Raw genomic sequence first — 25,835 nt, 5'->3', positions numbered from 1 at the left:
TTTATTTGTCTTAATAGTCAAAATCTGAACAAATGTACATAACTCTCATCAAGAAAATGAATAGACAAATTGTTATATATTTGTACAATGGAACACTGTTAGATCAGCAATAAAAATGAACTCATGATACATGAAACAGCAAAGACAAATTTTGAAACTTGATATTAAGTGAAAGAAGCCAGATTCAAAAAAAAGTTACATGTAGTGTAATTTCATTTCTATGAAATTTCAAAACAGGAAAACCTTAATTGATAGTTGACATGATTATGAATGCACAGTACATTTCTGGAATGACAGAAATGTTATAGTATTCAAAGTACAGAAGTTACTTTTTTCAAACTCACAAAATTATATACTTAAAATATGCACATTCTAAGCTCTGTAGATTTTATTTCAATTAAAAAAAAGAAGTTATTACCAATAATAACAAATGGTAAAGGGAATTTCCATGCAAGACGCATTAGTAGAAATAAGCAATTGTATTGCATAATGATGAAAAGTTCAATGCACGAGAAAATTACTACAATTCCACATTTACATAACTAAATATCTAATCAAAGATACAAAATAAAAAGTTACAGAACCAAAGTAAAGAGACATATAAAATTTGAACACTCAAAATTTATTTCTTGTTAAACAATAGACAAAATTGGAAAAAAAAAGGTTGAAGATATTAGAAAGTTAGACAGTATTATCAAAATATAATTAATTTAAATAGAATTGATCACATAGACTGCGAGTGGCTTCATTCAAAGAATCAACCTGAATTATAAAAGTTGACGAGAGAATCCACTGGGGATACAAGTTCTGCTTACCCAATAGTCATCAATATGTAAGTTTTTGTTGTTACCTTTATGTGCACTTTGAATTCTGAGCTTTCCACACTTACGGAGAAATTTAAATATCTTTCAATGATAAAAATCTTAATATTAATAAAGGTCTGCTGTGTCTTACTATAAACGTCTACCTTTTGTAGAGAATAAAAGATATGTTTCTATTTATATTCTTATATATACATATACATATGTACTCAATATAGGATTGTTAAAAACAATTTATTGACACATATTAAACTGTAGATAGTAAGGGTTTCATCATGACAATTCCATGTAACATACTTTGATCCTATTCACCCCCATTACTCTTTCTTATTAAACACTCTTTCCTGTTAAACACTTAATCTAATCTCCTCTGATAACTCTATGTAATTTGCATGGCACTTTGTTTCTAAGCACCAGATTTTTGTTCATTTACTTGTTTTACCCATAATATGTATTTAGAACTATCCATGAGTACAGTATGAGGTTGACTTAGCAAGCTTGGAGCCCTTGAATGACTCCTTGAAAACAAGCTCTGAGCCCTGTAATAACCTGCTAGGAGTGTTTTGCTTGCTGCAGGCTATGGGTCCATTACTACTGTCTGACCAGATAGCTTACACCAACCATGTGACTGACGGAGATTATCTGCCTTTGTTTGCCTAAGTTATTGGGCACATGGTCTGGAGACAGAAAAGCTAATGCTATATGACACACTGCATGCCAAACATCCAGTAAAACCCTGGACTCCAGGCCTGGATGAACTTCCTTGAAAACGTTACCACACATGGCTGCTGAAAGAATTAAGCATGGCCCATGTGACACCTCTGGGAGAAACACAATTGGAAGTGAGCACCATGTTTCCTTGGATTTCATCCTGTGTGCCTTTTCCCAATGCTGGTGCTAATCTGCATTTTTTCACTGCAAAACACCATCACCAAGAGTAGAACAGCTCTTTCTGATTCCTGGGAGTCATGAGTCCTTCAAGGAAGTCATTCATCATACCTATGAGTGGTCTGCAGACCATGGATATTTACCATACATTTACCAGTGCCATTGTTCATGTTTCTTCTTGAATTCCAATTCTATCTTCTGAATAGAGTTTTCTTCTTATTGAGGTCAATACAGCATAGCAAATCTTCCCAGAAAGGCCAGGAGTGGCAAAATTTCCCAGTCCTTTACAGGAAACATCTTAACAACTCCTCTCCCCCCTTTTTGTGAAAGATTGTTTGTATAGGTATAGAATTCTAGACTGATAGTTGTACTCCTTCAGCAACTTGAATGTCTATTTTGCTTTCTGTGGCTTTAAGTGTAGGTGGTAATCATGAAATGAACACCACCATAGAGAAAACTACAATGATGTGAGCAAAGATTTGTTTGACTCTTAGCGCACGAGGCAGCATTCCAAGGACTTATGTTTATTGACTCACTTAATACTCACAGGGCTACATGCCATTTAATAGAAATTAAGTGAAGACATGGCTCATAACTGACTGCTATGGGATACATGGCTCCAGAGACTTTGGGTGAAAAGATTTGCTATTGTCTATTTGCTTATCTTTTGGAAATCATTCATATTTTCTCTCTGGCTCCTTTTAAGTTTTCCATGTAGTTTTGGTAATCTGAACCTTTGTGAAAGTGTATCTGGGTATATATATTTATTTTCATTTATTCTTTTCAAAACTTTACCTTACTTCAATCTAATCATTCCGAAACTCCCAGAAATGACTCGGCAATGCAATCCTCTGTACTCACTGTTTCCACATGCTTGATAATTTTCTAAGTTTACTTCTTAATATGTGTATATATGGGAGTCTCATATACATTTTGTGTCTTTTTTTATTATTTTTATTAGCATACATTAATAGTGCAAAGGTGTTTCAGTTATGGTAACTCTATGAATGCATACATAAAACGTTGAACAAGTTTATTCCTTTTATTATAGTCCCTTAGTCCCCTCTCCCACCCTTTCCAAATAGTCTGTGGTGGGTTTCATTCTGCTATGCACACACACACACACACACACACACACACACACACACACGCTACATACCTCAGACATCTTCTTTTTCTTCATTTTCCCTCTCTCCCTTACCACTGATGTTCATTTTATATTTCCTCTTATGTTTTCAAGGCTGAATTCTAGAGATATTTTTCATATTTATTTTCAGCTTATCCATTAAATCTTCAGAGAGTATGTAACCTAAACAACACCCAACATACTCACATGTACCCATACTCAAAATTTTTAGCTATTAAATGCTGTTTGTTCTTTTATATCTATTTCTGTTATTTATGTATCTTCATTTTCTAATTTCTTTTGCTTGCTTTCATCTTATATCCTTCATTTTCTTGCTTATTGCGTCTTTTCACCAGCCCTCATGGGATGGATATTTCACTGATGTTAACTTGTAATTTACAAGCTCTATTTTTCTTAGTATTGTCTGACTTGGACTATCACATCCTATTTGCCCTGTCTTTAGAAAGTGTTTAGAAAGAGTAATTATAGTAGCTTCTTCCTTATAGACAAGAGACTTTATTCATTTGTCTCAATTTTTTCCATTAATATTTCCTGAAATTTCATATCACACATTCCAGTCACATACCTTAAATCTCAAAGAGGCAATGATGAATCTTACTAAATCCTTGGGATGGAGTATATTTTAACTAAAACGTAATAACTGTGTTCTTCAGTCTATCCACAACACTAGCCAGATGTGGAGACAACAGTTTCAGCTCCCCACATTTTATGCACTTAAGACATTTTGCTCATTTGAAGACATTAAAATCAGGATTAGACACAATGGATACCTGGGTTCAGACTCACTGCAAAGATTCCTCCTCACTGCCAGCACAGAGAGCCATGTTCTTGTTCATTAAGCCAGGCTTTAAATAATTTAAAATAATCTTTAGTTAACTTTCCTGATAACTTTTATTTTTTAACCAATAGTTTGGTTAAGGATATTGGTCTCTTCATTTTTTAAAATAAGGACTTTTTAACTCATTTTTGTTAAATCATATGGTTCTCTACCTTGTCTTTTGAGTCATGAACTGCTGCTTATAAAATACTATTTTTTATGGAACAACCCTACGAATCTCTGTATTATAATTAAATAGCTCATCATTACAGTATTTCCCTTCAATTTGAGGTTGAACCTCACTTTTACAGTAGATGTTTATATATATGCATATATGTATATATATCTATATAATGCTTGTGATCAGAGGAAACTCTTTCACACATACTTTCTGGTTTTGGCTCCGGAGAGAAAGAAAAGTCCTATTACTATAATTTAGCTCTAGTCCTCAGAGCCTACTCCACCATGTGTCCTAGACCCAACCCATATTACTTAAGCTGCATCCTCTTCCCAACTTCCTTCTGTGTCTGTTCCATCACAAAGCTAAGCACCCCAAGTGAGATGCCAAAGAAGAGCAGTGACCTTGTCTTAATGGTCTTCATCCAAGAGTCCTGCTCCCTGACCAACTCTTCTACTCTGTGCCCTGAACCAACTAGAGTTGTCCAAATCTTCAGATTCCAAGGCCACCTATGAAATAAAAAATTTCTGTCTCTTTTAACTTCCTCTAGTTCAAGAGACTTACTTCTGCCTATATGTATCTCTGTTGTCCTGTTGTCATAGCTGAAAGACATTCGAACTAAATCTTAGGTATGTCCTGTCTTAGTCTATGTGTGTTGCTAAAACAAAATACCATAGAGTGGATAATTCATGTAGAACAGATGTCTATTTATCATGGTTCAGGAGCCTGAGAAGTTTCACTCAGTGCTTGGTGAGGGCCTTCTGGCTGCATCCTTACATACATAAAGAGAGGAAAGAGCAAAGACAGGCCTGAAAGCTCTCATTCCAACTGTTTTTATATGAGAGGAAATCCATTGACAAGAGTAGACTTTTATTACTATATCACGTTTCAAATAGTCGTACCTCTTTGTATCATCAACTTCGGTCTTAGGTTCCAAACTGAATTTGTGGGGACACATTCACACTAGATTCACACATAGCACACCCCAGCAATGGAATCTGAACTTTGAATGTGAATACTCAACCATCTTTTACTAAAGACTAGAATATTATCAAAGTCCCATAGTCAGAACATTTTCTTTTTGTTTTTCACCATTGCCCCTATAGCTTTAGCATGTGTTCAGAAAAATTTGAATTGAAAGAGTGAATATGTTAATTGATAAGAAGATCATCTATGCAGAATCATCAAGATGGTAATAAGATACCCTGGCCTCTATGTACTGTCTGGTCTTACCTCACCTGGCAGGCAGAGCACGTGGAACTCCTGCTCACTTTTAAACATACCAGAAGCCACTCTCTTCCTTAGAAGACCCTTAGGAAACTTGCTCACTGGAACAATCTTATATTTTTCCTTTGAATCCTAGATTTAAAGTGGCTTAGCCTTTGTAGACAGAAAAATTGCAAGGAAGCTTGGTTCTGCTACTTCTGGTGATGTGATCACATTGATGCAACTTCTTTGGTAAGACTCTAATTTTCATTCCTTGATCAAGAAGACAGTTGAGTTGGTGAGGTTCAAAGGAGATATTGTATAAAAAACAATCAGGTAAAGAGTCAGACATCACGGCATACACTTGTAATTCTGACTACTCTGGAGGAGGTGGAGACAGTAGGATTGTGGTCTGAGGTCAGCCAGCTGGACAGATGTGTGAGACTCCACAAGATAAACAACCTAAAATAAAGGACTAGAGATGTCCCTTATTTAGAGGCAAGTGATAAAGCAATTGCCTAGCAAGCATGAGGTCCTGCGTTCAATCCCTAACACTGCCAAAAACTTTTTTAATAATAAAAATGTCAATCAACATCAGGTATATATGAATATATCATCTTAATTTTCTTATGGAGAATTTGCTGCTTTCACTATACTCAGTTAATGCTCATAGTATTTAATATAATTATAAATACATTTATCTTTCTATAAAAATTTAATCTATTGTAATTGTCTATTATATTTCTTATGGGACAATTAATGTGAATATCTGCATTCCTTGATCCCAATATAGTTGTCTGGCACAGTCAGTACTTCATAAATAATTACTTAATATATGAAATCATGATTGAAGGATTAAGTGTAAATATTTTTTGATGTATAAAATTGAGATGCAAAGCCCTGAGTTCAAACCCCAGTACCACAAAAAATGATAATCTAATTACTCTATTGCAAAAATTTATTATGCACGCATATGTACATATATAATCATTTACTATGACACCTTATCTATAATAAACACAAAGTATTTTTTATTTTTGCTGCCAGTCAAAAGTTAAACTAATACATACTGCTGTTTTATTAGTAAGAGCTTAAGAAGCAATAAAATCAAGCATCAAATTTTTGTGAAGGTAAGAAAATTTATGTGCACAACATTACTCATATTTGTTAATCTGTGAGTTTTATATTTTATGCAGCGTCGATTCTTTTCAAGAGCAATCTGTCAAATCATTTCAGGTTGAGAGATAGTATGAGCAGCCTCTTTATTCTATCATGTTTTGAAAAAATGTGTGTGGGAGCAATCAGAGGTTTACTGTGAGAACAAAATGAAGAAGCTGAGTTTCTTACTGTTGGTAACTACGTTCTTATGTAAGTCTTTCAATGTTTTTGTTATAAAGAAGGACCCAGGAAAACACTCAAGTAATAAGAATGACTTAGCAGATCTCTGGAGTTAAAATGGAGAAACAAAATCACTTTTTATATTTACATCTAATACTATAATCTGGGAAAGTAGACTGCCTGGGGGAAGATACAGAAAGCAATCTGAAGCCCAGAACCTTCACTAGCCATCAAAGTTGGTTAGTGATAAGTTATTTTCTACTTAGAGTTGTATGAGATAACATATTTAAGAAGGCAGAAGTTACTCATCAAAATAATGAATTAAGTGTTTATTCCAACACAAGCTATTTTAGAGAAGGGGAAACAGCGAGAGAGAATGTCATCAACAGGAAAGCAATGTTTTTCACTCTAAACCAACAGCCATTCTTAGAACTTTTCTTTTTGATTTTTAAAAACATATTATCATCTATTTTTTACAATAATGTATAAGACCGACATTTGCAGTATCCTATGTTTTCCTGTAATGACATTAAGTCTCAGAGAAGGCAGAAAAGCATAAAAGCTATAAAATTCACAAATATTTTAACTGCAAACTTCAACTTCAGTGCCTTAGATACCAAAGACCTTTTTAATTTCCATCATTTTAATTGTGCATTTTCCATTATAAATTCTGATCCTTGAAACCAACTCTAAAATTGTACTATTTTGAAACATACCTACTTTATTGAATATATTTTATAGAGAAGCAAGACAGATTGCATTACAGTCTCCAGCTATTTGCTCTCTCTCTCTCTCTCTCTCTCTCTCTCTCTCTCTCTTTCTCTCTGTCTCTCTCTGCGGGGTTAGCCAGAGGAGAGTGAGCAAATGTGGCCTAAGTTAAAACCCAATAGATACTGCATAAATACCACCTGCATTTCTTCCAACTCTCCTGTGACTTCTCTGATGAGAATCTTTTGTAAGGTTCCTCTCTTAGACCTGATTCCAGGATGAGAATTGTGGAGGCAGTCAGGATAGAGGTGACTCTCTGTCTTGACAGACATGGCGAATGAGGATAAATGCAGATGTACATGAGCCATAGAGTCCTTGGGTTGTATCTTACAGTTGTCAAACTGACTTATAAAAGAAACTCCCTTGGTACTTGAAACTGTAAGGATGAAGCTAGTAGTCACTGATGACATTCTAGAATATTTAAAATACTTGCTCGCACCTGGATACGGAAAAAAGAACTAAACATAAATTATGATTTTTGAAAATATTTTATCTAGTTTTTTCAAGATGGTGGATTGATGACTGACACCATTTTCCTATTTTTCCATGAACAAAACCTAAAATGCTAGGTACCACAACATAATAAAGGCTGTATTTGGCAAACATATAGCCAATATCATAGGAAATGGGTAAAAATGGAAACTATTTTCTCTAAAGTCAGGAGTGAGACAAGAGTGCCCATTCTTTCTGCTCTTATTCAATATATGGAATTCTGAGTCAGTGAAATATGGCAAGAGAAAGAAATAAAAAGGATTCAAATAGAGAAAGAAGATAAAAAATTATTCCTATTTGCAGTTGATATTATTCTATATTTAAAAGACCCTAAAGATACCACCAAAACCCTCCTAGATCTAATAAACACTTTTAAAATGTAGCAGGATATGGAATCAACTTACAAAATTCCTTAGCTTTTCTACATACCAAAAATGAATAGGCTGAGAAAGAAATTAGGAAAACAACTCTACTCACAATATTCTGAAAAAAATACCTAAGTATAAACTTAACTCAAGAAGCAAAAGACCTATACACTTACAAAACCTTAAAGAAAGAAAGTGAAGAAGACACTGGAAGATGGAAAGACCACTCATGTTCATAGACAAGAAGAATTAACATCATGAAAATTGCTATATTACTAAAAGCCATTCACAGATTCAATGTAATCCCCATCAAAATTCCAATATCATTCTTTACTGAAATAGAAAAATCAATTTTAAATTTATATGAAGCATAAAAACCCAAATAGCAAAAGCAAAACTGAACAAAAATAGCAACACTTGAAGTATCACAATACTAGGCTTCAAATTATACTATAGAACTATAGTAATAAAAATAGCATGGTATTGGCACAAAACAGACATGAATACCAGTAGACTAGAATAAAGAATGTAGAAATAAAATCACATAGATATAGTCAATGATAATTGACAAAGCCAGAAATGTACACTAGAGAAAAGACAGCCTCTTCAACAAGTGGTGTTGAGAAAACTCATTATCTACAAGCAGAAGACTGAAACTAGATCCCTCTTTCTCATGCTGTACAAAAATCAACACCAAATGGATCAAAGATATTAATGCAAACCTGAAACTTTGAAACTATAACTGAAAAATACTGAGAACTTATTTTTGGAATAGGGCTCCAACTGCCAAGGAAATAAGAGCAAGAATAGACAAATGGGACTACATCAAATTAAAATGTTTCTGTAAATCAAAACAACAATTTCCAAAATCAAGAGACAACTACAGAATGTGAGAAAATCTCTTCCAACTAGTCAACACACAAAGGATTAATATCCAGAATATTCATAGAGCTCAAAAACTAATCAGAAAAATAACAAATCAACCCATTAATAAATGGCAAATGAATTGAACAGAAAGTTCTCAGGAGAAAATGTACAAAAGGCTACTAAATATATGAAGAGATATTCAACATCCATAGCCACAAATGAAATACAAATCAAAACTACACTAAGATTCAGTCTCCCCTTGTCAAATTGGCTATCATGAGAAAGTAAGATAAATTCTGGCAAGGATGCAGGAAAAAAGAGCCCTCATGCACTCTTGGTAAGAATATAAATGAGCACAAACACTACAGAAATCAGTACGGAGCTTCCTTAAAAACTGAAAGTAGGTCTACCTTATGACCTTGCCGTACTACTTTTGGGCATACATAAGAAGACACCTGAGTATTCCCTTCACAACAGCCAGACTGTGGTACTGGGGCTCATCATAGTGAGCAAGATAAGCCAAGATCAGTGGCCAAATATCATTTGTTCTTGCTGATTTGTGGAACCTAGAACTAAAATGATGATGGTGGTGATGCTTGGACATGAATGTGAAAGGGGGATTGTGGAGGTGGGATCTGCAGGATGGGGGCAGGCCAGAGTAAAGGATACTTCACACACACGCACACACACATCACAAAGAAAACATAATGAAACTTACCAAAAACTACTTGAAAATGGAGGGAGGAAAAAATGGGAATATAATGGAGAGAGTGAACTTGTTCAAAGTACATTGTATTCTTGTTTGGAATAATCACCTTGAGGTCCCCTTGAGTTCTTAATGTATGCTCATTCAAAAATGTAATAAAACTATTTAAAAAAGAAAGCCCTCTAAGACCATAATTCCTAAAATGTAACATATTTTTCTTGCATTAAAAATGACATTTTATCTACCTCAATGATACATTCACTCATCTAATATATAGTGATCGTTTGTTGTGTACCTGGGTCTGTATTAGACCATTATATAGAGTAATGCCTTTCCTATGGGGAGTCTACAGTATAGTGAAATAATTGTTTCTACGCCAATTTGGGGTATGTTGGAGTAGTGTTTATTTTAATCAGAATGTGGATTAAGAAACACAGAGAAAGTGTAATCCAACAATGATATTAGGGATGCCAGTCCTGTTTATCTGAATGACCAAGAGTTGGCTGAAGACCAATAACCAACAGTGTTTTAGCCAAATGACAGGTGAACAAGGATAAACAGGAAAACTGGACATATTAGAAACTTCAGAATAAGTAACCAAGACAGATGTCTCCTAAGGAAACAATAACATTTTTTTCTCTGAAGCAAATGTTCAATTCTCTAGGCTTACAGATTAAAACTTCACATTTCCATGGTATGCATATGTGTGGGTACCCATACCCAAGAGATTTTCCCTTGAGTATTTGTGCAATTGTTATCACTCATGTGGATGATGGGAACGGAGTCAGCATTTCTAATTGGAGACACAAGGAGCAGGTGCCTCTGTAAGTTCTAATTAGGAATTATACCCAGATACATTCTCTATAACACTGCAAGAAAAGTTCAGTAAACATTTGCCATAGACCCAGCTCTTTTACATCCTGTTACTAAAATATTACACTTGATAAATTTTAAATTCAGAAATCATTGTTCACACAGGTCTAATAAAAATTGTTTATAACCTATTTTATTCACAGATGGGTAACACAGTACATAACTGTTTTATCAGATCAGCACAGGCCAAATAATTTATTTATTTTTATGTTGATAGTAATTCAACTCACAAAGAAAATCCCAGCAGTACTATGCATGAAGATTCTTTCATCTATCAAAGACATAGAGTAGCACAAAACAGAAGGCTCTTAATTCTTATTCACTGGATATTGATAGGTGGAACTGAGTTTTATCTTCATAACTTCTCAAGTATGTAATAGAAGGTTTTGTTTTCAGAGGATATTTCCTTTGCATTTTTTATAATAGCACTGCTGACAGTACCAGCAGTATATATGTTTAGGTTATACAACTAGCACTAAGGAACTCTTTATTTCCACATATATTGTTTAAAAAATGCTGCTGGGAAAACCTTATCTTTATTTCCTATGATCAAAAAAACCAGACTTTTGAGCCAGGCGCCAGTGGCTCATGCCTGTAATCCTAGCTACTCAGAAGGCAGAGATCAGGAGGATCATGGTTTGAAGCCAGCCCAGGCAAACAGTTCGGGAGACTTTATCTCACAAAACCCTATCACAAAAATTTGGGCAGGTAGAGTGGCTCAAAGTGAAGGACCTGAGTTCAATCCCCAGCATTGCAAAAAAAAGACTTTTAAAGTCTGCATATGTTTTTATATTTTTGCGCCAAGTCACTTACAAAAACATAATATTTTATAAACTCAGTGGGCTCAAATTTATGAACACTAAATAAATAGCAGTCATATTAATTAAAAATAATTCTCTTATGCTTCCTACCTTTTTCCCAATCAACTGAATGAATTAAGTGAACTTATTAATATATACATATAATATATTACCTATATCATGTATATAAAGAAGCTATCCCTCATCCAATGTGAGTGTGACACCCTCCATGTGGCAGAGAGCCTGGGAAGAACTAAAAAGTAGAGGAAAGTGAATTCCCTCTCTATCACTGGACACTAGGGTAGTCTTCTGTTGTCTAAGCACATCAAAGCACGGGGCTCTCCAGCCTTGACTCTGAGCCTTGCACTGGCAGGCCCAAGTCCCCAGGCCTTCAAGGCTTACGTTGAGCCTTTGAGCCACGTTATCAACTTTCCCAGTTCCCCAGTTCACACACTGCTTATCATGGGACTTTCTGACTTTTAAAATTTCATGAGCCAATTCCCTTAATAAGTCCTCTCCCTTCATCCAAGTATGTCCATCCTATCGACTGTTTCTTTGGAGAACACTAACTCAAATACATTCTTTGCTATTATTGTGTCTCTTGGGAAATGAGGCTACTTTTACCATTCCTATTCTGTGGTTATTTGGCATGAATTAGATAATGTATTCAGCATTAGCATGTCACAAATGTTCAACACATGAAGTCAACATTTTGGTAGAAAATGAGCTTATCATTAAGAAACCTAGAGTATGGGTTCTCAATTTATTGACACTGCAAATTGGATAAATCAGTTGACCTATTTAATACTCAATTAACTTATCTGTAAAATGGAAACTGAAATAGTATCTTCCTATTAGATATAATTTAAAGAAAACAATGTTTGTCTGAGAATCTTCATCACTGTTAAATTAGCCTTATTTTGTACTAATTTGTCACGTTCTCCAAAAATGCTTACTGCCTGTCAGAAATTAGAAAACTCTGGAGCCTGTTATTGAGAAACTCATCCCTCCTAACAGAGACAGTTGTTTACCTCTGCAGGAATAGAGATGCTCCCTGTCTCCGGCCTCTTCTGTATTCTAACCTGCCCAGGGAGGTCAGGTATTGATATTGCTCCGTGGAAAGCAGGAGCTGCAAGTCTTTTTCATAAAGAGCTTTGTCCTCATTGCATTGCTGTTTTGTAATAAACTCCCAAAATATTTTCTTGAAAAGCCTTTAGATATATTGTTTCAGAAACTGACAAGAAGATTGAGCTGTCAATTTACAAAGAATTGCACCAAGAAAATATAAAAGCATCTGAAAAACTTATAAGCATATTGATTCAATTATACTTGTTGAACCTTGAGGAAAATCTAAGTCTCTAACCTTTTTTTCCCTTTAAGTCCACCACAAATAGATGAAAGATTCTTCTGATTAAACAAAACTAATGGAAATTATTAACTGATATACTCAAAAATTTTTGCAGCTGTCTTAAGTTAGGCTGCGCCATATATACAGCTGTATTTAATTCCCACTTGTATGTTTTTATCATCCTATCTGCTCTGTTCAATACTTTCTTCACAAAGCCATCATGTTCTATTCAGCGTGGGTTGCTGTTCTCAGTGCAGACCACTTTTATACACACCTCTCTACTTGCTACTGTCAGCACTTTAGAGTTTAATTTACTCCATGACAATTTCACTTATTATGGGATACTACTTCATTCAACCAAAAGCATTTAATATGCATCCAATATATTCCAGAAATAGTGCTGTATTCTGAGGATTCATTAATGAAAAGGATTTCTACTTTCTACTGAAAGTAGATAGATGTTCTACCAAAGTGCTGATTGTCTAGTAGGAGGGATACAAAATAATTAATTTAATTAAAATAATTAAATTACCTTGTAGTTGACTTCTAATTCCAGAGGACAGAGTAAGACCATGTTTTGTCTTCATGTCCTGCTAAGCCATTGAACGGTGAATGACATATAAGAAAGATTACATTTAAGGCAATGTTGGAACACATAAAATAGTTCCTATTAAAAGGATTTTCAGCGCATGAACTAATGATTGAGTTTGTCAGTGACGAGCACCATGCAAGATTTGGCTAGTGAAAGAGATGGAATGCTGTGAAAATCAGCTTAGGTTGGGTCTTTTCTGTCAAAGGATTTAATCAGTAATCCCCACTGTTAAAAATGTTGGTCTCACTAACTTGCTTCCCATACACTAGCTTCATGGACTCTGCTTAACTGATAAAAGTTTTTACTAAAAACAAAGGGTTGTTATCCTCAGCAGGACAAAATTCTGCTAGATGCCCTGATTCTGGAACTGATAACCAAAAATTACTTTCCAGTGAGCCCATCCAAGAATTGCTACATTTATGTGTAATGTCTTATGTTACACCTGCACTTTGTCACACCATGGTAAGTATGTTAGGATGTAGATGCAAATTAGATCATAGGATTTTAGAAAGCTTTCTTCTTCAGATTTTATGATTTTAAAGAAAAGTTCCCTGAACTTTTAAATTTGTCTTCAAAGTTCCCTCCCAATGTCCTCTTTTATTAGCCAACTGCATAAACTCTGAACCCAAAATCTGCCCAATCCAAGGAAGAGCCAGCACTATACTAGAGATTAAACCCAAGTGGGCTTGCTATTTGTATGTGGTGCACCCTTCTGCAGAAGTAAATTTTACCTTGTCTATTGACTTCTGAGTTGTGTTTTCTATCTCTCATGACACTCCAATATCTTAAAAATATTTCTAACAGTGCACAGTGTCCTCCAAAAAATACACAAAGACAGATGCTTGAGCCTGATGCATGAACATATAAGGGCCACATATGTGTAGGCATGTTCTTCAGAATGACCCTCCTCTCACTATGTCTTATGGCCTCAATTTTGTAGTTTTACAGAGAATTTTGAAATTTGGTCATTTTTCAAGCACCAGATCTGTTTTGGAACATAAAGCTAAGACCTGTGGTAAAATTTCACTACCTGTGCTCCTCCAGGTTTGCGTAAGCCCTCAATTCCTATGTACGGCATTAATGCCTTTAATGTCCACGAGGAATTTAGTTCTCCTGGCTGCATTCTGACATCATTGCTCACCTGGACCATTGCCTTAGCTTTTCGATTTTTCTCACTGGCTTCATGGTGACCTCTTTACAGACTGTTCTCAACAAGGCAGACAGAGAAGACCAGGTAAATTAGTCATGTCCTTCACTGCTCTGCCAAAGCCCCCCCGTGGCTTCTTATTTCAGGCAGAATAAAATCTACTTTTAAAGCTTATTTAATCTCCATTAACTTTTCCCTTTTTCTCCTACCACAATCACTCTATCAATTTGTTCCTACCCTCTTTCCCTCTTCTTAGATGTGTGAGGTTTTCTCCCTTTGTTGGGAAATCTCTTTCCTTAGACACTCACATTTCTCACCATGTCCTTTCATTAGTATTTTGTTCAAACTCCACACAATCAGAGGTGTCATCACTGTCTCTTCTGATCCCATATTTAAACACTCCCTATTCCTTATTTTGTCTTTTTTCAAATCAAGGCATGATCACAAAATGACATCTGTTATGTGACATTCTATTGCTCTTTGTTCTGTATTACATTCCTTCAACTGGATTACATAACTCAAAAAAGCAAATTCTTTTCTGTGTTCTGACTAAAATAGTTCTATGCACATGGTGTACAAGCAATAAGTATTTATTGAATGAGTTGCTGTTTTTTGTGATATGTTTTTGAACAAATTAACAATGCCTAAAATAACAATCAAGAGAAACACAAAGAACATACAGCTTCATATAGATCCTTTTAGAATTGCAAAAAAGTTAACCGTAGGAAACTCCTTCATAAAAAATAAGGATAAGACTCAAATCAAACCATGGGGCAAAAAGTGACCAGTGATTCAAAGCACATGGGTGATTATGACATGTGAGTGATGCATGTGGAGTACAGTATTGCAAACATCACTCTCTACGTCCTTTATTGCTGCATTAGTGCCACCCTGACATCAGTTTAGTAGAGGAACTCTTTTACTGAAGCCTGTAAAGTATCACTTACTCAAGAAGAGGTATTTCAGTATAAAATATTACTAATTCCACTCAGAGTCACCATCTGACTCTGGCATTTCTTTTCAGCAGGTCTTGTACTATAAATCTATGAATTACAAATGCATTTTCTAAAAGTAACCTAGACAGACCAGGTATATCATGCTAAAAGCATTCTGTAGATGAGGGGTCTGTCCAGAATTCCTAATAGCATGTCTTCAAAGATAAATGACTGTGCTCCTTCTTTGGCCTCTTGTCTCTCCTCTTTTCTCTGGCCTTTCTGTAGTCATGAAGCAGATTTCAGTCAGTGACTATCACTTGGTTTCTCATCCATTCAAAGTGATGAGTGGAGAACTGGTATTAAGCAATACGGTCATAGTCAAGACCTCTCCTGCTCTATTCAGACTTCCACGTTTCAAATACAGACTTACAATGTACTAGGCACATGATCTTGGGAGGGCCATTTCACTTCTGTGGACTTCACATTCTCATTTGTGAAATACAGCTGATTATAAGTATTGATAATGTTGTCATGACAATTATATGACAGTAGATAAATACTTGTAACGTACTTGGAACTGTGCCTCATGCAAACATCTGATAATGGGTGGCAAATGCTTCAATGTAGCATTGCTTTTTCTAGTTCTTTATTTTGAGATCAATATTGTTTCTCTTTTTGTACCTTCTGAATTAGCACAATTTGCTATATTTACTAAGAAAGTAGAAATACATATGTGATGGTGCTCTGTAAGAATCCAAATTTGAGAAATGTCAAGAATAGTTTTGTATAAAATGAGTTTAATCATGAGCTATGCTTTCATCTGATTAAACTAGAAAAATGAATCTTTCTCCTGGTATAATCACAGACTGTAGGGAATCACAGACCCCAGACTGAGTCAAAATCACTCAATTTTATTGGGCACATCTGGTTGTCTCTCTGTTTGCTTAAGATAAAAAAATTGATGGTGTTTGACTGTAAATAGATTAAAATTCTTATCATCTTGAGATTAGATTTAAAGCCATTCCCTGTGAAAAATTGAGGTTATATATTTTTAACTTTCCAAGCTCTGTGACTGATTAGTTAGAATTTAAGTTATTAACCCTCCCAGAAAATGCTTTGAAATTTCTGGGCAGAGTCTCTAAGCTGTCTTTGAAGAGATCAGTAGGCTGCTATTGTACAATAATCTTGAAAGGTACTTTATTTGTGAAGAATGAAGTAAATTTAGAGACACACAAGAATTCACTTGTGGTCCACAAACATGAATTAAGAGGGAATCAAAGTGGACTAGATATGGAATATCAACTAGGACGATGACCCTCCCTCATGTCAATGTCATTTCAATATAAAAGATTTAACCCTGAAAAATGCCCACAAGAATTGACGATCAACCCATGGAAAGGAACTGTCTGCTCATTATAAACACTTGTATTGTAGCAACATAAAATTTGAAATCTCAAGGTATACAACTAATATTCCAGAAGTAATATGGTCAAATACTTCTATCTAGAGGAAGCATCAATTAAGCAAAGTTGAAGTAAATTAAACATAAGTATCTCATGGGAGAATTTTTAAATGCTGTCAGGAAGAAAATCATCTGATTAAAATCCATCATAATCCTCTGTTCTGTAAAGTAGAAAACACATTAGAGATGTCAACAGAGAGCTTTTGATAGGTAGAAACCACTACACAAGCTGGAGAGATCAACTGACAAAAAGGGACACGGAAATAACATAGAAAAAACCAACTATACATGTGTTACTCTCCTAGTCGTGAGAAAGGAGAAAATAGATGGGAGAAAATGCTTACGTACAGCAAAAGAATAAACAGATAAAGCATTTTCTCCCAAGTACACTAACTTTTTAAGAAGTATTTTAATATCACCAATAACTACTAGTTTTTTTAATACATAAAGACTATCCTTTCAGATAATTATACAAATATATTGTATGAAAAAATGTCCTCAAAGTATACAGCTTAGCAATCATGATCTAATTTGAAAAGTTGTCTTTGAAGACTCTTCTATTCATAATGTTAGCATATATGGGGAGTGGAGCAGAAAAACTAGAATGCCCCAGGGATTCTAAATATACCTAGCTGATACACAGTTCAAAAATTCAAAGTAGGGCTAGCAGAGTGGCTCAAGTGGTAGAGTGTCTGCCCAGCAAGCATGAGGTACTGAGTTCAAACCCCAGTACTGATGAAAGAATTCAATGTAAATGTTGATCTAAATTGTGCTTTAAAGCTTACCAACTTTTGTATTTTGGTATGATTTTGTATAGAAAGCAGTACTTGCTAATGCATTTTTAAGTTTTTAAATGAGTTATTATCTTAATTGTACATATTTATGGACTGCAGTATAACTCAGTACACCTACAGAGTATGCAATGATCAAATCATAGTAGATAGCATTTCCATCTCCTTAAATCAAAAGATGATTAATATGCAATAATTATATATATATATATATATATATTGGGCAAATCAGGATAACAAATGTTTCCATCTCTTTATCATTACTTTACTATTACTTACTTTGAGCTAAAGTTTGAGTAATAAACTTATTCAATCTTCTTTTTTTCCATAGCATTCTCTTTTATCCAACAAAATTACGGATGTACACAGTACCAACCAGATGGCTAGGTATGGAAAAATAAATATTTAGATAAAGTGTAAATTCATATATCAAGCACTAAGCTTAACCCAGGTGTCAGGAAAGAGCCTCTGTGACAAGAAAAGTTAGGTATTTAGATATAAGTTCTCCACTTGACACATTTGCTCATTGATACATTGATTACCAATTACATTCAACACATTTAGTGCCTATCTTTCAGGATACTCAGATTGTTCAGTCCTGATGCCTGTTTTAAATGTTTATATTATACAAGTCAGCCATTCTCAGCTACATATTATCAGCAGCATACCTGTGTTAGTGTGACTTTGAGTATCATTATTATCATTTATACTGTGTGGCGACCTTGTCCCTTCCCACCTAAGTCATCATTATATTTCTTGTTTGGCCCCATCTGAATAATCCCTCAGAAACTGCTGCCAACTGCTTCATTTCTTTGAAAGGTGAGGACTTTCCCTGCATTGTCTCAACTCATTAGAATCACAGAGGGAGAACAGGACGTTTTTGTCAGGAATACCTAGTCAGAGTTACATACTTGCATGACATGTACGAGATGTATTTTCCTCTTTGGACTAGAAACTGGTAAAACACAGAAATAAACACCACAGCCCCCGTGTGGCCTCACTGACCTCATGTTGCTGGTTTATGCATGTCATTTCTTGATCTTATGACACTTTTTTCATGAGCTGGAGCTTTCCATCTTTTACGGATAAAGGTGAAACTCAGAGGCATCAGACAACTTTGTAAAGAATACATATATAGTAAAAAGTGCAACTAAAATTATTTGAACTGTTGAAAAGTTATTTTCACTGTAGTATCCCACATTTTCTTATGACAATTATGGTTGTGAGACTGAATTTTTCTTCACAGTTATCTATCTGTTTGTAAATTATCTGTGATTGAGAAACAGGATTTCTTTTCAAGTGTTTCTTTCTTCACTGTATACTGGATAACTGGGGCATTTAAGGGTTACCTAGGAGATCTGCCACCCCATGCTTTTCATTAATGATGAACAACACATAAATAAGACAATGTAGAAAAGTAAACCTAATCAGTGAGGTCCAGAAGTCATGTGTTTCTCACTTTGCACAAGAGACGTTATTTTTCATTGCTACTCTTTATAGAAGATACATTTGTTGCATGTTGATTATAAAATGAAATCTACACATAATTTAGGAAAAATGATTTATTTTTACAATGCATCATTGGGTATAAAAATATCTTCCAGTTCATGATCATTTGGTCTGCACACACTGTAAGGTGGAAAGAAAGTGCAATAACACGTATTATACAGATGAGGAAACACAAAACTCTGGCTTTAACATGGATGAACACCAACTGCCCTCAGTGAGATGTATTAGGTTCAATTTGCACAGGGTAGCATTGTACATTGCTGGAGAAGGCTGGTTGCCTGGGTGGTTAGTCAGCTTCGTTTCAAAGCTGTATTCATCATTCTTAGTTTGCAATCTTAGAAAAGTTAAAAATACTCTTGTCATTTTTCTCATCTGTTCAATGGATAACAACAGTAAAAAAATATTATTAGTAGTATTCACAGAATTGCTAAGATGACCAAGGAAAAGATTGCATGTACAACAGAGTGACACTTGTCATGTGACACTCCATGTTTGTTAGTCTACCATAAAATAAAATAAATAGGAAAGCGAGATAATATATTACTGCTTCTCTTATAACCCATCATTTACATTTTCATGTCTTATTTTATTGCTTTAATTTCCTCTACTCTATTACAGTCAATTTAGCAAGCATACTGTCTTCAGAAGATTCTAAAGTCACACTTTCTCAAGAGACATAAAAGTGGTCTCCCTTGAACAAAAAAGTAGCTCGTTTGGACTGGCAGTCAATGTACTCAGAAATTATGATGTGAACTCCTGCCTACTATTCCAACTATATTTATCATGACTCCCCCTGTCTCCTCCTACACTGCACTCAATTCGAATGAGTGACCTTGGAGACAACACTGGCCCTTGTTATTTTTGGAGTACTAGAAGTTCACATTGGTCTCCTTCAAGAAGGACCAGAAGGTAGACTCCATATGCCCCTAAGACGTTGTCCCCTTCTTGATGGTAAACATGACTTGTGATGTATTCTCCTGACAGTTGAATATGCTTCACATCACACAGATGGTGGAGTAGGGACCCAGGCAATTATGATCAATTTTTCCAGATGGGAAACATGGTGATGGTGGTGGGGAAAAAGGGTCATAATTTTCCTTCTGCAGCTGCTCTAAGTACCATACTTTTATCAATGTCCATCATTACATCTCCCTCTCTACTATCTTGTCTGTTTTCATCCCCAAAACACTAAGGTAGAGTTTTTTATAGAGACAATCAGTGGCCATATTGATATCATATTTAACACATGGGGAATTGAATAAAGAGTACAAATTTTATACTGTGATATAAAAAGAATATTTTATTTTGAATAATGCACACATTATGCTTTCTGATCTCTGCAATTTTGTTTCAGTATCTGGCTATTAAGAGAGGGCCTAAAACAATTTCTCAAAGAATGAACCACTGAAAACTAGCATGCCTCAAGGGGTGGGAGAGATGGTAGAAGTGTAGACAAGGAACGTGCTGAATGCACAATTACTGTGGACACAGGAATAACTTAAATATATGAGCAAACTGGTTCAGGCATTAGGAAATTCTGGAAACCACTCAAGTAAATGACAAAAGTCTGAAGCAATGTGAGTTTATTCCTACCTGTGAGGCATTAATGGAATGGTAAAAGAGAATTTACCTCTTTAACAAAACACAAGGAACTACAGAATCTGAAGCTACAAAAAACTCACCTATATTTGTAATTATTATTGCTGTGCTTGATTTATTTGAATGATCTAATTAATTCTAAATTAACAAAGTGCCTTGAATTTATTGAACTGGATTACTGATAACAACACATCACTGATTATTTTAATATATTTATTTTTCTACTTTATCCACCCAATCTTTAAAAGTGACATGGGAAATTTACTTAAATGAATAAGAGATTAGTGATTAACTCAAGTCCCATTTATTTTATTCTTTTGTCTGTTTAATGATTTATTGGCTGTGTTCTTCATACCATCTTGTGGAAGATATAAATGAAGAAGGTGAGTGCAGAAACTAAGCCCTTGTTGCATTAGACAAACCCAAAACTCACTTCAAGTCCTATTCATTTAAGATTTAGAGAATGTCAAAGATTTCACCAAACTTCCCTCTAGAATTGGAACTTGATATTATTCATTTATATCACCAAAATGTGTAAAATTCACGGAAGATAAGATGCTATTACTTGCCTACTAAGAACATTAATGCCTTATTGCCAATACTTTAATAAAGTTCATGGAAACCAGGGCCATATTTTTCAGTTCACGATGATATTCTGAGGCCAAGGAAAACCTAGCTAGGGATTAAAAAAAACTATAAAATGTGAGGAAAACCTGGCTTCCTAAGGAAAACTACAGGAGTAGCTGGAGTGAATAGTCATGTAATGTCAAGGGCCTAACTTCTTAAACACCAAGACCTGCAGCTTTTGGAGTCATTTCATCTCATTGAGATAGTTTTAGCAGGAAAAAATAACGTGAAACAGCAAAGCCAGAGTCTCCACAATGGGAGTGGTTCTTCTTTAAAGGTCTAATGGCATTGATCTCTAATTACATTTATAGCCACATTTTAATTATCTAAGTAAATCAAAGTTAATTATGAAAAATCAAGCATCATGTCTAGTTTGCAAAGTGATGCATAAAAGTGGCACATGTATAAAAAAACAGGTACAAAAAATTCAAATTTCCAACTCAACACATCAACCCTGAATTGAGCAACTACACTGCACTGGGGACACACAGGTCGATTTAGGGCTTCATAAGTATTGCATGTAATTCTCATATGCCACTAAGATTTTGAAAAGTGAACACAAACACTGAAAATATAATAAATGGCTTTATCAAATAACAGTGGGTTAAATTGATACATTATTTGAAAACAACTTACTGAATTAATAAAGAACTTGTATTAGCATATTTGAATTAAATTTATGAACAAAATATAATTATTGATTAAAATAATTAGACTTAAAAAATCTTAAAACATCCCTTCCTTCACTTACAGGTGTCAGTCACTATTGAAGGTGGAACAAAGGTTGATATTCAAGTGATAAGCTCTGATGTAACCATAAAATAAGATTTTTTAATATCTTGAAAGATTTCAATACTGTTTTTCAAAAAAAACCCATCCAGGGGTCTCCGAAGAACACCCCCCTGCTTTATTGGAGCCCTGCATGCCAAGATCTAGCACAGACATTTGCTGCTGGGGACAATGGGATGCCTCCAGGACTTTGCCTTGCTTTATCAACATCATCCTTTCTGATGAGTTGGAGCCTATAGGTTGCCAAATAATTTCGGTTTCATCCTCAGGAAGGTTTATTCTTCATTTGAAATAGTTTTCCCATTCTTATTTTAGCTTGATGTTAAAAAATTGAAGTATTAAACTAGGTGCCATGGTTTACACTCCCAGATACTGGGGAACAATCAGAAAGATCATACTTCCAGGTTAGCATGGGCAAAAAGTTGATGAGACCCCATTCCATTCGATTAGCTGAGCCAGATGGCATGGATCTATGGTCCCAGCTAAGTGGCAGGAGACCAGAGGTATGAGGATTCCTGTCTGATGCCAACCCTAGATAAAAATGCCAGACCCTGTCTGGAAAATAACCTAAAGCAAAAACGTGCTGGTGGTGTAGTTGAAGTGGTAGAGTGCCAGCCTAGTAAGTGCGAGGCTCTGAGCTCAAATCCCAAATTAAATAAAAATAAAAATAATAAAATTAAGTATGCCTTAGTGGATTTCTGGTACAAATATGTTTTGAGCAGAAGTCAGCAGACCAGTAGCATTTGTGTCTGGAAAGAACTGGACACAAATGTCCTGTGGATAGCTGCAGGACAAGTGAGTGAAAAATTATTCATCTCATTTATCTTCCTGTCTTCATTTCTATGATAAATAAAAAGGCTTGACATGTATTGCGTACTTTGGGGATTATTCATTTGAAGGGAAAGGGATCCTATGAAGATTCCGAAAGAGATAAAATACAGGACCATGGCTAATCATTTAAACAATAATCTTTGGTACATCAACATTGAATTAAAAGGCATAAAATGCATGATAATAAATCATTTAATCCAAATAAAAGGTACATTTTATCATAAGTAATGTACATAAAAATATGTACCTTAATAATGAAAAATAAGTTTTATCACGTTCAATACTTTTTTCTATTCATCAGTTTATCAAATTAATTCATGGAAGTAATTATTTTTATAAGTTGATTTTTTTCACTATAAGCTATTCAGAATTATTATAATTCTTTGATTTTCGTATTACAGAATTAATTTGTTTACTTGTTTGTTTAAACATATATGAAACTGACTTCCTAACAGAGATATATGCAATCAGTTATCCATTTAGCTTCTAAACCCTGCTTGTGACACAAGGTCTGAATTGTAGTAGACCAGATTTCTTTGCAACTTGAAGGTCAGAATTCCTTTAACCTGCAGAATTCCATCATTTTAGAAGTGCTGGTAAACAGATTGATAATAATTCTGGTTCTTAAAATTCATTTTCTAAGAATACACATTCAATATTTGATAAACTATCCCCTTTTTAAGTCAAACTTAATAGAGTGAGGACAATTTCAACAGCAATTATATATTTTGTAGGATTTTTACCCTGTTTGCATGAAACACATAATCACTAAACTTCCAGGCATCACTTGTGTGCCTGTGTCCAAGAAAACTCATAAAGGTGTAGGTTAGGTCATAAAAGAGCCTATGATTTTGAAGCACTTAAAAAAGACTTTGTTATTCTAAAAGGAAAACATATTCATAAAATTTTAACAATCCAATATTTGTGAAAGTCGAGCTGAATATTAAAGGACATCCTCTCAAAGGTGGCTGAAATGCTAGAAAATGTGTACTTATGTAAGTCAGGTTTTTTTTTTTGTCACCCTTATAGAAGAAAGCATTTCTCTTAACTCAAATTAGGAAATTATTATACACTTTATATATATTTATATAAAAGTTACAAGTAGCAAGCATATGACACAAAGCAATGAAAGAGTAACAACAGGATTTGAGAATGCATGCTTTTTACAATGTGTCTAACAAAGAGGATATTTTCCCAACTCAAATATCCAGTACCGACATGCAGGGTATTTTCTCAAACTGTCGATTCAGTCATATTGCTAAGTGTTTAATCAAAAACATTTCTATTGTAGGCTATGAATGGTAAAATACCTGATTTCAAACAACAACAAGAAAAAAAAGTATTTCTGAAATTCATATCTTTCTTTGACATAAAACAAAAAAGAAATACGGGTATATAAGAAAGACCCAAAGTGAGAGTTTTCTTATTGCAATCTAGGAACTTTACTCATTAATTTTTCTTCATTTAATCATTATCAAGCAATAGTCATGTACAGTCCATAAAACCTCTAGCTGGTGTTTCCATGGTCCACACTTTCACTTTTCACTGTAGCAAGTTCAAAATCACCCAGGAATGCACTATTCTCAAGCAGTCTATATAATGAGAACAACGCACATGTAACACAAGGTTCATCCAAAACTGTGTTTTTCACAAATCACACAATGTACAATTATGTAACAAGGACACGAACAACATAAAAACAAAAGTGAAACTGACAATAAAAATAAAGTTGGGATAGTCTTAATCAGGAACTAATTTCTTCTTCAAGTTTCCAGTAAATCTCAGAATGTATTTAAAAACTAAGGAACACTTGGTGACCAGCAACCAAATGACGAAATGAACATATCATTGTGCAGCGGGGATGTCTTGCCGAAGGAGTAACAAATGTCTGTAACTCTTAAGTTTGGATAAAGGCAGTGGAATGAATTTAGAAATATGTCCACTTTTCACAATTCACTACAGAATTTTCTTTTCACAGTTCCCCATGTTTGTATAAATAGTTCTTCTCTGAAAATAAAACACAGTTAAAACATTTTCTCCCAATGCAAAATGCACACAAATGCAACAATTTTTCAAGGTAATATAGAGCAGTGAAATGCATCCACCCAATTCAGGAATTTCAATAGGCTTGAAGAGTTCTGAAGAGATTAGCTGTCAAGGAAATTTAATTGGAACTAAATTAGGACAATATAAATAGAGACTATCAAGTGTGAAAGTAAGGTCATTGTGATGATATCTGGAGACAAAATAGATGAACATGTAGACAACTGGCAGTGTGAAACCTTTTACATTATCAAGCATTCAAATTTTATCTGGTAAAATTTGACATAACATGCTACATTTAATTTTGATGAGATAAGCTACTTACCCATGCAAACGTAAGAAGGCATAAATTGTAAGAATACCACTAAACACTTAGTGTTTGACTTTTGAATAGGTTACCAAATTATCAGTAATTATAGTCTAACATATTCACATCAGTTATATTAAACATGAATATTCTACTCTTTTTAAAATTTGGTAAAATCTGGGTTTCTTCTGGTACTGTTTTGAAGAGAGCTCATTAATGTTAGCATATTTATCTTAAATATGCAAATTTTAGCTTATTTGATCAATATGCTTATTAGACCAGGCATCATATCCCATGTCTACATCTCGAGTTATTCAGGGAGCAGAGATTGAGGATGACTCTGGTCTGAGGTCAGTCTAGGAAAAAACCCAGAACCTGGTAAAAGAATAACTAAAGTAATAAAGGTCTGGGGAGGCATGCCTCAAGATCTATAGTGCCTGCCTAGCAAGTTCAATACCCTGAGTTTAAATTTCAGTATTGCACAAAACATTAATAATGTTTTAAAACAATGCTTGATGGTAAAAAATATTAAAATTTATTTTAATGTTATATATCCTAAGAATCATCCCTCCATTCATACTGGAAACAT

At 34.5% G+C, this 25,835-nt stretch overlaps 1 protein-coding gene across 5 annotated transcripts in view; it reads right to left on the bottom strand.

Annotated features, from left to right (window-relative positions):
• Neto1 (neuropilin and tolloid like 1) overlaps positions 1 to 25,835 on the bottom strand; it is a 134,418-nt gene continuing 108,583 nt past the window's right edge. For 2 of the 5 annotated variants that reach the window (XM_074069644.1, XM_074069648.1), the window contains exon 11: positions 1 to 25,047. The gene's annotated coding sequence lies outside the window, so the exon portion shown is untranslated. The remainder of the gene's footprint in view (positions 25,048 to 25,835) is intronic. The other 3 variants (XM_074069645.1, XM_074069646.1, XM_074069647.1) reach the window with 3 other exon arrangements.

Source organism: Castor canadensis, chromosome 4 (genome assembly GCF_047511655.1).
Source record: "Castor canadensis chromosome 4, mCasCan1.hap1v2, whole genome shotgun sequence".
Classification (NCBI taxonomy): Eukaryota; Metazoa; Chordata; class Mammalia; order Rodentia; family Castoridae; genus Castor; species Castor canadensis.
Note: the sequence above shows the minus strand (reverse complement) of the source record. Positions and strands in the feature narration are given on the sequence as shown.